Raw genomic sequence first — 14,764 nt, 5'->3', positions numbered from 1 at the left:
TTGCCTTTTCCAAGCAAAAAGCAGCTCTCTAAGTGCAGAAATCAGGTTGGCCTTAAGCAAACACGGGTGATAGTGCTTTCAAGAACAGAGGATAATCAAGGTTTTTTTTTTTTTTCTTTAACCCTACGATGACTGAATTCAGATCAGTATGTTTGAATAGAATAAATTGGCCAAAAAATAAAATGCCGTTGGTCTCCATGTACCTAGGGCTGGCGAATGGGCAAAGAGAGTGACTTTTGTAGAACCAAAACCCAGAGAGAGCATTTAGAACTGGAAGAATGAATTGCAACTCTGATGGCTACTGGCTATTGAAGGCCTTCAATGCATAAAATGCAGTGCCATCCGTGCTGTGCATTTTCTCTTTCATTCATTGTAACAGTCCTACCAAATAGTGACTATTGGTTTTCCTTTGAACATGTTAGGAAATTGAGGCTCAGAAAAGACGATTTGTTCAAGGTTACACAGCTGGCCAGAAATGGAGTTGGAGTCACAATGGGTCTCCCTGAAGTGAAAGCTGGCACTAGCAACCACTTTTTTTTTTTTTTTAAAAAAATTTTTTGTTTGTGTGTGTGTGTGGGTTTTTTTTTTTTTTTTTAATTGCTGTTGTTGTTGGGACAGAGTCTCCCCATGTTGCCCAGGCTGATCTCGAACTACTGGGCTCAAGTGATCCTCCCACCTCAGCCTCCCAGAATGCTGGGACTACAGGCATAAGCCATCACATCTGGCCTCATGACCACTTTAAACAAAGTTAAGACCCTTTATATTTTTCTATAATTAATCAACTTGACCAGTAACTTTCTAAGGAGAAGAGGCTAAGTAAATTATTTTTGGGATGAAGAGAGAGAGGTTTTGAGAAGGTGTTAAGTTTGTGATAAAGTAACACAAAAGCACTAAAAATAGCTCACATGAAAAAATGGGGTGAAATCAGTGCTAGTTTATAATACTGAAGGATGGGAAGCAACTTTGTTTCTCAAAAGGGGCTGTATTCATGTGTAGGAAGCCAGCAGCAGCTTTCTTCATCCTTCTTCCCTTTTGACCTGGTTTCATCCATGCTTGCCCCATCTTTACTCCCTTTCCAGACCACTTTTTCCTCCTGACTGACCAACTTCTCCACAGTGTACCAGCTCTCAGTTCAAACAACCAGTCCAGATTGATGAAAACAACAGCTTGACGATTAGAATCTTCCAAAAGGAACTTTGATCAGCTCCCTTTGAGTTAGGAGCCTATTTAATCCTGCTGCTCCTCCCCAACTTCATCTGGTGCCTGGGCTCACCAACCTGGTGGCCAAGGTCCTGCCTTCTGAGATGTACCAGAGAGTAGCCATCGCTCACCTGTGTGGAGCCTTTCCTATGATTTCAAGCTAGTCTATTGACTTATTTGAGCTGACAATAATGGTTGAGGGGTTTAGATTCAGAGACAGACCGAATAATTTACAGCTCTTACCAGTTCAATCATTTACCAACTTTAACTGTATAGATCACTTACCTACACTGAGTCACAGCTTGCTTCTCTAAAAAAGGAGCCAATCATCATAATTACCTTACAAGTATTGTTGAGAAGACTCACTGAAATCCAATCTTTCAGGTGTGGTGGCTCATGCCTGTCATGCCAGTGTCTTGGGTGGCCAAGAGCAGGAAGATCACTTGAGACCAGGAGTTTGTGAGCATACTGGTAACATAGGGAGACATAATGAAAGAAAATAAAATAAAATTAAAGAGAAAGAGAGAGAGAAAAGGAGACAAAAAGAAAGAAAAAGTAAAGAAAGAAGAGAGAGAGGGAAGAAGGAAGGAAGGAAGGAAGCAAGGAAGGAAGGAAGTAAGGAAGGGAGGAAGGGAAGAAGGGAAGGAGGGAGGGATGGAGGGAGGGAGAAAGGAAAGGAGGGAGGGAAGGAGGGAGGGAGGAAGGAAAGGAGGGGAGAAAGAAAGAAAGAGAGAGAGAAAGAGAAAGAAAGAGGAAGGAAGGAAAAAAGGAAGAAAGGAAGGGAGGGGAGAAAGGAAGGAAGGGAGGGGAGAAAGAAAGAAAGAGAGAGGAAGAAAGAAAGGAAGGGAGGGGGAAGGTAAAAGAAAAAAGAAAGAGAAGGAAGGAGAGAGAAAAAGAAAGAAAGGGAAGGAAGAGAAGAAAGAAAGAAAAGAAAGAAAGAGAGAGAGAGAGAATGAGAGAGGGAGGGAGGGAGGAAGGAGGGAAAATAAAAGAAATTCAGTTTTAACATAGTGTTCACCAAGTGCAGGCAATTACTGTCTTAAATGTTAGCAGAGTAAACTACTATGAAGGTGAACAAGGCAGAGGACATTATTTCTTTTTAATAAAGACACTGAGTTTCAGGGAGTTTCAGTGATTGCCCATTTTTTGCATATTTTGTAAGTGACTGAACTACAATTAGATCCCAGAGGACTTCTCATATACCATGTCTTTACATGCAAGAAACTGCAGCTGAGAAAAATGGCCTTTATAGAGACAATGGCAAATAGTGAGTGAGGATGGGAGTAGGGTAGAATGGGTCTCCAGTGAACTCCTGCCCCCGACTCCGACTATTCCAAGATTCTTCCCAAGGGGAAGACTTTTACATGCCTCCTCCTCTTCTGCCATCCTCCAACTATGAATGTTACTATAGGCCCTAGGCCACAGGCTCTATGTGACAAATCTGAAACAGTATGTTCTCCACAAACAAGCCAATCAATTTTTGTGCTTCATCTTTTTCAAATAAAGGTTTTCAGAAGTGGCTTAATAGAATTGACCAAACATAAGGAAATTGGGGAATGAGGATTTTTAAATATTCGAACATTCTTCCAAAAGATTTTTGAAAATTTAATGAAAACAATTAATCCAAATGAAGTATTCCTGTGGTGGGGGAAGACACTCTGTCTCCTTTCCATGAGTCTCCCATCTGTTCAATAATTTTTGTGTATGTGACCCACATACTATGAAGGAGGGCAGGAGGAAGCAGTAGGTGGAAGGAAAACTGGAAAATGTGTTGAGGTTATCAGTCAAGTAGACACTCTTTTCCCCACCCCTCCAAAGTTTATCACCAATCCAACAGGTGAATAAGCTGTATTTTCTTTTTATGCAAAAGGCTATATAATTTACCAGCCCTGGGAGTTAGGAGAAGTTCTGTGGCATCATAACTAAATATGTGGCTATAAGGCATTCAGAGTTCTAAACACTAGACAGTGGTAAAGCAAAGGAAGTTAGGGCATTTGAGGGTCTGAGGTGACTTCTCTCTTGGGTTGAAAAAATAATTCAAATGTGAGTGTTCCAAGGGTGGTGCAAAGCCAGATTCAATGCATTTAGTGCAAATAGGTCCCAATTTGTGGATGGGACAGAGCAGCAGGCAGGCCCTGGCCTGGGCAATGATTCCCTAGTCAGGCAGTGCCTGTAGAGTAATTCCAATAAAAAGTGTCCAGGACTAACTAAGGGGATTAGATGGAACTGAAGCCATAGGGGAGGGAGTCTGTAGAACAATGAGAGATACTGGGAGAGGGGGGAACATTAGGGACAAAGAGTAACGTATGCATAAGGGAGAATGATGAGCCACAAGGCTTAATACGCTTAGAAAAGTATATACTTTTATACCCTGATAATTTAGTGTTCTACTGTACTGAGTCTCATGCTGGTTTGGTGATCTTGAGGGTGTTGGCAGATGTTCTCATTCTCCTGGAAACATGGTGGAATAGAACTTGTTTGCTTCTTTGAAGCTAGGTATAGCCATGTGATTTGACTTGGCTAACAAAATGACTAAAGTGATGTGCATCACATATGAACGAAACTTTTGAGACCCACATTGTCTTTCTACTGGTGTGGAAACAGTGGAATTACATGTTGTAGTGAAGCGCATATGACGGAGGGACCATGGTGAGTGAGCCAAGCTCCCCTGATAATCTTTATCGGATGTCATGATAGTTAATTTTATGTGTCAGCTTGACTGGGCTAAGGGATGCCCATATAGCTGGTGAAACATTATTACTGGCTGTGTCTGTGAGTGTGTTTCCAGGAGAGACAGGCATTTGAATCAATAGGATGAATAAAATGATTGCCTTCCCAATGTGAGCACCATTCAATCCATTCATGGCCACAATAAAACAAGAAGGTAAAGAAAGGGTGAATTTGCACTCTTTTCTTGAGTGGGGCATCTGTCCTCTCCTGCTCTTGGACATCAGAGATCCTTGGGACATCAGACTTACACCATTCTCCCTACTGCCCCGGCTCTCAGATCTTTGGCCACACAATGAGAATTATACCATTGATTTCCCTGGTTCTTGGCCCCTTGAAATAGGACTTAATTATACTACAAGCTTTTCTGTCTGTATTAGACTGCTCTTGCATTGCTGTAAAGAAATACCTGTGACTCAGTAATTTATAAAGAAAAGAGGTTTAATTGGCGCATGGTTCTATAGGCTGTATAGGAAGCATAGCTTTGGCATCAGCTTCTGTGGAGGACTCAGGAAGCTTACAATCATGGTAGAAGAAGAGCAAGCATTTCACATGGTGAAGCAAGAGCAAGCAAGAGAGAGAGGAAGGGGCCACATACTCTTAAGTAACCAGATCTCATTAGAACTCACTCACTATAATAAAGATAGCACAAAGAGGATGATGCTAAATCATTCATGAGGAATCTACCCCCATGACCCAAACGCCTCCCACCAAGCCCCACCTCCAACATTGGGGATTGCAATTCAATATGAGAGTTGGCGAGGGACAAGTATCCAAACTATCTCGCTGACTAGCTGGCGGATGGCATATTTTAAGAGTTCTCAGCCTCCATAACCACATGAGCCTATTCTGATAACAAATCTCTTACATCTAGGTATTAATCTATGTATCTATATACATATGTATGTATCTATCATCTATCTATCTTACTTTTTTTTCTGTTTCTCTGGAGAAACTTGACTAATATAAATACCTAGAATAATTTATAATTAAATTTTGTTGTATCATTCACTGAGATTTGGGGGTGGTATGCTTTTTCAGCATAACTTAGTCCATTTCAACTGATGCTCTTGCAACTGCTAATGTGTTTTGGGGTATTTGTGAAACTCTTTTACATTTTCAAAGCAGCACCTGATTAGTGGGCAACTCCAAGGACTCAGTAGCAAATTGATAAAGGAGGCAAAGAGACTTACTATCTTGACAATTACATCTTTATGCCTGCATTAAAGACCCTCTTACTCACTCTATTTACCACCTCTTTTCTAAGCAAATTGGACTGGGACTTTAGGCTAGCTTTCCTCCATAAAGCTCTTTCAAGCTGGTCTCCTCCATGAAGAGTCTTCACAATGAAAGCTGGAAAAGGTTTCCTTAACTCCAGACAGCCAAGCTCAGGGAACCACAAGAGGGCAGGTGTTCCCTAAATCAGATCTTATGGCTGACTCCTTCAGACATTGGACTTAAAATGTAAATGCTAGTTCAAGACCAACCCTTATTTTCGGTAAAGACAACATAGATGAGCATGGAGTTTGGAATCAGAAAATAACAGTTCTAATGCAGAGACAGGTCTTTGATAAGATTGGATGAGCTCAGGGATTTGAAATGGTTTGCTGGGGATTTTTAGAGGCACCAAGGAAATAACTGAGAGGGCAAGGGGAAGCCAGAACAGAGAGAGCGTGGGTCTGCATCTCAGCTTCCGGGTGCTTCTCTGCTTTATTGTGATCTATTGTGCTTCTCAGGAAGATACTGGTTAAGAGAGGTTTAATATAGCTCTAACAGTTTATGACTTAATTATTTTACCCTTAACTGTGAAAAGGTTTTATCTGACCCGGAGCCACCATTTTTTTCACTCATTTTTTGGGAGGAGACAGAAACATGGCTTTTAAAAATCAGAACCTACCTGGGCTTGGATCTCACTTTTATTTTGGTTATATGAAAACCCAACAAATCTCAACATGCTAGAATATCTAATCATCCCATAACTAAAACTCTGCCAAAACTTCTATTGCTTGTAATTGTAGAAAGGGATTTCCAAAGGAGTTCTCTATATATTGAAAATTAGTGTCTCATTATATATATATTTTTATGTAAATGTATATATAATGGGATATTAATTTATATATCATATATAGAGAACTCCTTTGGAAATCCCTTACATATAATATATATCATAATAGGATATATGTTATATATTATAAAATATATATAATGGGATATTTGAGATAGATATTTTAGTAAGGAAAACAATTGAGACGTTGAAATGGGCTCAGAGCAAAAAATGAGTGACTATTCTGTCTAGCTCATCTGTCTCTTGTTCATAGAAATGCAAATCAATTGTGACTGGTGGAATGCAACCGATTATTGCCCCGTGGATAGACCATCAATTTGTACATTCATTTCAGATTCCTAATTTCCTACATATGCCTCTGATTTTTATACCAATTGTAACATTTTACACATTCCCTTATTAATTAATAAGCTAATAAAGTCTTTGACACCTGTTCATTTTATATCTATATAAAATTCACAATTATATCATGTCTTAAAAATTATCTTAATAGTTTCAAAGACATCTTACTCTTCTAGCTTTGACCAGAAAAATGAGAAAATGAAGAGAGAGAAAGTACATTACATTTTTACAAGGTTTTTGGCTCGAAAGAGACATCACAAATTGCCATTTCCCGTCTCTAATTCTAACAAGAATGAAGCATATAAACCCTGGGAAAATCTCAAGTTATATCTTTTGGTTTATAATGAAGATGCCTAAGGCTCAGGAAAGTAAGAGACTGCAATAGTTAAAATCTGGGGAAAAAATCATGAATTTAAAAATGTTTTTCCTCTGTGTGTCTTTAAAACATAAATATAGAAGATTTATTGTGTAAATCAACTGTTTGTTCCTTCTGACCGCCCTGCTTCTGGATCATTTTCCTATAGGATCCCACAGGCCACTGTTTTATGGATGTATTTGTGGACACATCTGGATGAGCAGAGCAGGATGGTCCAGTACGGCCTCCTTAGACAGGACAGCCAGCCAGCCTTGCCATAGATCTTTCCATTATCCATGGTGTCCCTCTTGCTCAATGATGTGCAGCTGAAGGAATTGTTTGGGAGAAATGAGACCCAAGGGAGAGCAAAGGAAACTCAACATTGTAAATTAAGAGAGACACTCATGGCCTTTCCAACCAGAGGAAAATAAACAGGGTTACAATGAGAACACGAAAATCTGTCTGGAAAATCCAGTATACGCCCAGAAATCTAGTTTTTTTCCAAAAGACCGATAGATGAAGATTTAATCATTCCCCAATATAGTAACTGACTTATAATTAAAATATAATTTCATAGAATTAAAGGAGAAAGAAATTTAAAGATTATCACATATCTGTAAATGGAAATATGGAAAGAGAACAAATATGTGGGATAAAACATTTTTTAGAGAAATAAATTGTAAGCAAAAAAATCAAACTTTTTACTTTAAAATTTTTTTCATTGTTAGACCAGGGAAATGACAGTTGCATTCTAAGTAGTAGTATTCGTAACAAGAGTTCTATACCACTATTTCTTTTAGTTTTGTGTTTCTCCTGTTAAATCTAGGATCTTAAACTATCTCTAAAACAATTGATCACTAATGGCCTATAAAAACATATGTAGTATTTATTCCTGGGGATATTCTTTCCAGAAGGCTGAAATTTCTTATATAGAAAGAATTATTCACAACCATTGGTTAACGTAAAAATGCAAAACTAAGATAAAGCTCCCATATGTAAAGAAAAACTGAAATTTTTCTACCTATTCAATAGTAAAGACTAATTTGTTCTTGAGGCTTTAAAATATGCAGGGCACAGGAGCACTGAAAGGAGTACCCAGTTGGTATCGATGACATTGACATCCAATGTAGGAGAGTGACCTGGGAGTCTAAATACACTTCTGGAGGGCAACATAACAATAGTTATGACAACCCTTAAAGATTTACATCATTTTTTAATCTAGCAATTTTCACTTCATGAAATTTGTCCTAGGGGAAAAAAAGTATAGACATGCCTAAGGATTTAGCAGTGGGATTGTTTAACACAGTTTAGATTAAAATTGAAACGAATAAGAACAGCCCTACAGGATTAGAGTGCACATTACTGTACATCTGTCTGATGAGCTTGAAACATCCATCAGAAGTAACGTTGGGGAAAAATTTTAATGATATGAAAAGCAAAAGAAAAAGTTACAGGTTCACGATATATTTTAAGTGGAATAAAGCAGATGCAGTGTGAGTGTGTGTGTCCACAATGCATGTGGACACACACTTTTATGTTTATTTATTTCTATTTACTTGTATGTGGATAAACATCAAAATATTTACCATATTGAATTCTGGGAGACATAAATACAGATTTTTCAAATTGTTTTATATTCATTTTGAAAAATTTGTAAAAATATTAATTGTAGCAATAAAAAACAGTTTATTTCCATATTGTAATTTATTTTTAAGGTAGAGGGACTGGAAGGAAACTTTGTAAAGACCTATAGATGTGCCTAGTATTTATATTCATAACTGAATTGAAACTTTATCTGAAGCATATAAATAAGGTATTCTTATTTTATTTTAATATATGATCTCATGGTGACTAAGTGGTGCTCAATGGCTTGCTTAAGGATGCTACAAGTAAGTGTTAGAGCTGATAGTTGATCCTGGTCTGTCTCCAAAGGCCTTTACTCTCTATTTAAACCTTAATCTTTCAAATGTCTTGGATCAATCAAACTAACAGCATAATTATAAGTAAGCAAACCTAAATCTGTAAGTAGATCGACTTAAACAGTTGTGATTAAAGTGGATATTAAAATATACCTAATAGACATGTTTCAAGGATTAGGAAGAATGAAAATAGTTGGAAACTCAATATTTCACCGTGACCTCTATGAAATCCCTATACACTCCTGGCATACACACCCACCCAAGTGACAACAACTGCATTTTACCATTCTTACCAAGAACACCATCATATTCATGTCTGCAGTATGCTACCGCTTGTAAAAATTACTTTAACTATTGGTCCTTGTATACTGACTGCACTCTGTAGTTGACACTGGCTAAATAAAAATGCAAATGGAAAGTGCTTTATTGGTGACATTTCCAATCCTTGACTACCACCCTCGAGTGGACCAGTAGCAATTCATGGGGATCACTCATTCCCCTACTCATTTCCCTCCCACTATCTCTATCCCAAATATACCAGACCTTCTTCCCTTTTATCAAACCCAACACCTCTCCCTACTTTTCACTCTCAACTAATGACTCTGCCTCCTATTTCGCTGAGGGTGGAGAAAACCATGAGGGAAACTTCTGTACTTCTTTCTCTACCAAATTGCCCATCTGTGCTCTCAGCCCTGACTCAGCTTTTCTTCCTGTTACCATGGATGGAAATTTCTGATGCTTCTAGCTAAAGCCAAATTATCACAGAAATAAGGATACTTCACATTTCTCCTGTCTACTACTAGCTAAGACACTGACCCTTATTTCCTCTATTAAAAAAATCAGAACAAAAAACACTTGACCCCACTTCTCCCTCCGACAACTCTGCCATTCTTCTGCTCCCCCTCTAAAACGAAACTTAACAATTTGTCTCTACTTGCTGTTTCTAATTTCTCCATCTCATTTTCTCTTGAACTCAGTCCAATCAGCACTTTCCCTCAATGCTCCGCTGAAGATGCTCTTGTACAGATCATAGCTATACGGATTGATTCAATCCTAGTCCTCATCTTATCTAGCAATCAGCACCTTTGACAGAGCCCATCATTCTTTGTACCTTAAAGGTCATTCTTCCACCCATCACTGTCTTCTGGATTTTCTTCTGTCTCACACTGGCTTCCTCTCAGTCACCTTCTCTTTCTCTATTTGTCTTGCTAATCTTTGATCTGTAGAATATCCTGAGATGCTATTTTTGGCCTCATTTTCTTCTATCTACAGTAATTCCCTGGGTGATCTCATCAATGTCATGACTTCAGATTTTGTCTATATTCTTATTACCTCCAAATTTATAATCCTTAAAGAGGTTCGCTCCCTAACTTGGGCTCTCTACTGGACATGTTTCCTAAGTTGTCTAACAAGCACTCCACGTTTAGCATGCGTAGGGATGGAACTCTATCAATTGATACCCTATCCTGCTCCTCCTGAAATCTTTCCTAGATCATTAATATCATCTCCAGTCTCCCAGCTGGGACACCCCTCCTTCTTGCACTTCTCTCATGCAAATACTGTTTGCTCAGCCTACAGAACATTTCTCCACAAATCAGCCACATCCCATCACCTCCATAATGACCACCCTGATTCGAATCATCAGCATCACTTAACTGGAATCATTTCACTAATCTGTAGCAAGTCAAATGGATTCTGCCATTTCTACAGTTCATCTTCATCATAAAATCGGGTCATTCTAAAATACTTCTACTCAAAATTCTTCCTATTACTTCCCAATGCTATCCTCTCCCTATCTCCCTAATCTCATCTCTGCCCCTGGCTCACTTCACCCTGACCACCCTGGCTTTCTTCTGATTCCTAGAAGGTTCCAGCCTTTCCCTGATGTTGGGGCTTGCATTTGGGATCAGGAATACTCTATTTCTGGAATATCTCCTCCCAGATTCTGTGGGGCTTGCTTCCTCCCCTCCACCAGGTCTTTGCTCAAGTACCACTCCCCTATTTTAAAGCGAAATGCTTTCCCATTCCAGCATGCTCTTTCCTCATTATTATGCTTCATTTTTTTTCTTTAGTGCTTGTACAACCTACCACACTATACTTTACTTACCTATTATCATCTGTCACCATCTGCTAAAATGAATGTCAGGGAGGGTGGGAACTTCTGTTTTGTTCATTATCTTGGCTCCCTTGGCTGGACTGAACATTACCTGGCAAAGTATACACTCAATAAATATTTGTTAAATGAATACATGGGTACATGGAAAATAAAAACATGTTCCTGTATACACGCAATTGATTACAATTGTGTAAAGATACTCTAAAAGGTAGCAGAGATTAGAATAGGACCCTAGTAATGGAGTGAACAGTGTACAAACAAGATTTTTACTACATATGCATATATATATTTTAAGAGACAGGGTCTTGCTTTGTCATCCAGGCTGGAGTGCAGTGGCCACTGCACCCCTCATCATAGCCCAATGAAGCCTGAAACTCCTGAGATCAAGAGATTCTCCTGGCTCAGCTTCCCAGGTTGCTGGGACTATGGGCACACACCACCATGTGCCACAAATTCTGTATTTTTTACTGTTTGATGCTTGGATTATCTAAATATATTACCAATTTTAAAAAGTTATCAAAGGAAGAAAAGAGGTCTACTTGTCAGTCTTCTGATGCAGCAAGATCGCCAGAGCTTTGGTAGATTGGATACTTGCCTCACTGTGTTTATGTTTATTTACTCAAATCCCTATTGTTTTCTACTTCACCTTCATCATATTTTCTCTGAAACCTTTAGCCACTGCTTGGTGCATTTTCTCTGCTACTCTGACTGCACACTCTCAGTACCCAAATCACAAACTTTCTGCAAGAACATCATTAGGGCCTTTGTTGGTTAACAGTCAATTGAGATTACTTTTCTATTTCCACTTACTTAACAAAAATTGCTACTGCAGCTTAATCAAAACCCCATCAAAGCCGTTCCAGTGGATTTAGAGGAGACATTTATTTCCACAAAACACGAGATGGTTTAGAAAATCAAATAATTCAGCAAAGATCCTATTTGGATGACTAACAGGCAAAACCCAACATTTATTCAATCCCTACTATGTGCCTGGCGGTGACCCAAGAACTTTGCTATGAGCCACTTTACATCACCAAGATGTCACTGGTTTTAGCCCCAGAAATGACCCTATCTGAACAATTCCTACAGATGCTTCATAATTTAGTTCCGCTGCCACCTCCTTTGAGAGGTCTTCCCTGATGCCTGCATCTGATTTAGTTTGTCTTTCTATGAGAGAAACCTATCTTTAATTCTTAATTGCATTATTCATGTGATTTTTCTTTTGCATTTTTTTCATTCTATGTGCCTTGGAGGCAAGGATTTCCATGTGTTACTTGGTGCAATCTCTCCAGTGCCTGTCATGGTGACTTGCCCATAACAGATGGACCATGAAACCTTTTTGAATCAATAAGTAAATTAATTAATAAATTATTTACTATTTTCCATCTTTCGATTCTTTAAAAAAAAGACAGAATTACCCAGAATTACCTTGCAGTGGATTATTTTGCCTTGCAATGGGTCAGCAAAACATAGCATGTCTTTAAGAATTGAAACAAATGCTAAAGAAATACTAAAACAAATGCTAAAATCAACAAAAAACATTTCCCTATCCACAAGGTGCCTGGCATGGATGTGAAAATGAATTCACAGCAGAACATGGTGCTTAAAAATAAAAAATCCCAGTGTAAAATGAAACATTTTCTTGACTAAGTTTTCAGTTCTATGATTAAAATACCCTTCATATCTGAGAGAGGAGAGGAGAGAAGCCAAAATGCAAATGTCAAGATAAAATTGCTTATGAAAATGTAGAGTTTAGTTTACAACATCCTATGGAGAACAAAAGTGTCTCTCTGACTGGTACCCAGCAGTGGAATTAAGTTATGGCCATTATCTCATGGAAAAGCTTTAAAATGTGTCTGACAAGCCGGATCTCTCAATGAGAAGGGGCAGAGGAGGTCAAAAACCTCTGAAGGAACCTCATCAAAATAAGAGTGTATTCAAAAAACAACAAAAAGCCCAGGTGCAGTGGCTCATGCCCGTAATCCCAGCACTTTGGGAGGCTGAGATAGGTGGATGGCTCAAGGCCAGGAGTTGGAGACCAGCCTGGGCATCATGGCAAAATCCCATCTCTACAAAAAATACAAAAATTAGCCAGACATGGTGGCACATGCCTGTAGACCTCACTACTACAGAGGCTGAGGTGAGAAGGTCACTTGAGCCTGTGGGGTCAAGGCTGCCGTGAGTAGTGATCATGCCACTGCACTCCAGCCCAAACAAGAGCGAGACCCAAAAACCAACAAAAACATGTGACACGTGGGAACATTTCAGCCCCTGTCTCTTTGTGTGTGTCTTCCTCTGTCTCTTTCAAACACATACACAAATACACACACATACAAAACACATTCATACACTCATGCCATTTTCTTTTGGTTGCCACATAATATGCAATGCTCTCGGTATTCTAGCTGACCCTAGGTGACAATTAACAGGAGATGAAAGAGAATAAGGAAGACAAGGAAATGGAAAAGTGGAATGAGGAGGACGGACACGAACACACACACACATGGCATGCAAGTACACACATACACAGTCTCATTTGTTTTCCCAACAATATCACTAGGTTGAAAGAAAGGATGGGGATTGCTATGACCATTGCAAGGACGTAAAAACTGACATAGGGAGAAGCTAAAACAATGCACACAAGGTCAACACCTTGGACCAGGAACCTTCTGAAACCTAAGCTATAGATTTCATCAAGATAAGAATGTCAAATATTACATTTTCGCTAAGAAGGATTCCCACTATTTTCCACATGCAGTTGCACTGACCGTTTTAAGTAAAATAATTGTATATGTGCAGAGGTCCTATATAGCTTTTCTAAAATTTGACAATAATACTAAAAACTTACTTGAAAATCCAATAATAGCACTTTGGTTTTTACCCAAAGCAGTGGAAAACTTATGTCCCTACCAAAATCTGCGTGTTTATGGTAGCTTGAATCCTAATCGCCGTAATTTGCAAACAACCAATATATTCTTCTATAGACAAATGTATAAATAAACTATGCTACATCTAAGCAGTGGAATATTATTCAGTACTAAAAAGATAAATAAGCTATTGAGACATGAGAAGATGGAAGACATTTAAATGCATATTACAAGTAAAAGAAGCGCATCTGAAAAGGCTACATACTGTATGATTCCACTATATAATCTTCTGGCAAAGGAAAAGCTATGGAGACAGTAAAAAGATCAGTAGTTGCAGCTGGGCCTGGTGGCTCACACCTGTAATCCCAGCACTTTGGAGGCTGAGACAGGTGGATCACGAGGTCAAGAGATTGAGACCATCTTGGACAAATGGCGAAACCCTGTCTCTACTAAAAATACAAAAATTATCTGGGCGTGGTGGCACACGCCTATAGTACCAGCTACTGGGGAGACTGAGGCAGGAGAATCACTTGAACCCGGGATGCAGAGGTTGCAGTGAGCCAAGATTGCACCACTGCACTCCAGCCTGGTGACAAGGTGAGACTCCGTCTCAACAACAACAACAACAAAAAAATTATCAGTGGTTGCCAAAGGTCAGGGGTAAGTTAGAGATAAATGGGGAAGCACAAATAACTTTTTAGGACCATGAAATTACCCTGTATGATACTATAATGGTTAATGCATATTATTACACATTTGTCGAAACCCATAGAAAGTACAATACCAAGAGTGAGCCTTCACGCAAACCACAGACTTGAAGTGATAATATGTATTAATGTAGGTTCATCAGTTATAACAAGTCTACCACTCTAGCGGAGATTGTTGATCGTGGGGGAGGCTCTGCATGTGTGGAGGCACGGACTGTGTGGGATATCTCTGTACCTTTCTCTCAGTTTTACTGGGACCTCAAAAGTGATCTTTTAAAAAGTCATCTTTGGCTGGGCGCGGTGGCTCAAGCCTGTAATCCCAGCACTTTGGGAGGCCGAGGCGGGTGGATCACGAGGTCAAGAGATCGAGACCATCCTGGTCAACATGGTGAAACCCCGTCTCTACTAAAAATACAAAAAATTAGCTGGGCATGGTGGTGCGTGCCTGTAATCCCAGCGACTCAGG

The 14,764-nt window shown here is 39.2% G+C and overlaps 1 long non-coding RNA gene across 1 annotated transcript in view; it reads right to left on the bottom strand.

Annotated features, from left to right (window-relative positions):
* Positions 1 to 6,537: 6,537 nt before the first annotated feature.
* The window catches only part of LOC116533173, a 61,967-nt gene continuing 53,740 nt past the window's right edge, over positions 6,538 to 14,764 (bottom strand). The window contains exons 2-3 of the long non-coding RNA XR_004261126.1: positions 10,712 to 10,815; positions 6,538 to 7,015 (exon numbers count right to left, since the gene is read on the bottom strand). This is a non-coding gene — a long non-coding RNA (uncharacterized LOC116533173). The remainder of the gene's footprint in view (positions 7,016 to 10,711; positions 10,816 to 14,764) is intronic.

This window comes from Sapajus apella, unplaced genomic scaffold (genome assembly GCF_009761245.1).
Source record: "Sapajus apella isolate SASKATOON/1434 unplaced genomic scaffold, GSC_monkey_1.0 scaffold80, whole genome shotgun sequence".
Lineage (NCBI taxonomy): Eukaryota > Metazoa > Chordata > Mammalia > Primates > Cebidae > Sapajus > Sapajus apella.
This window is presented reverse-complemented; position numbering and strand designations above follow the sequence as displayed.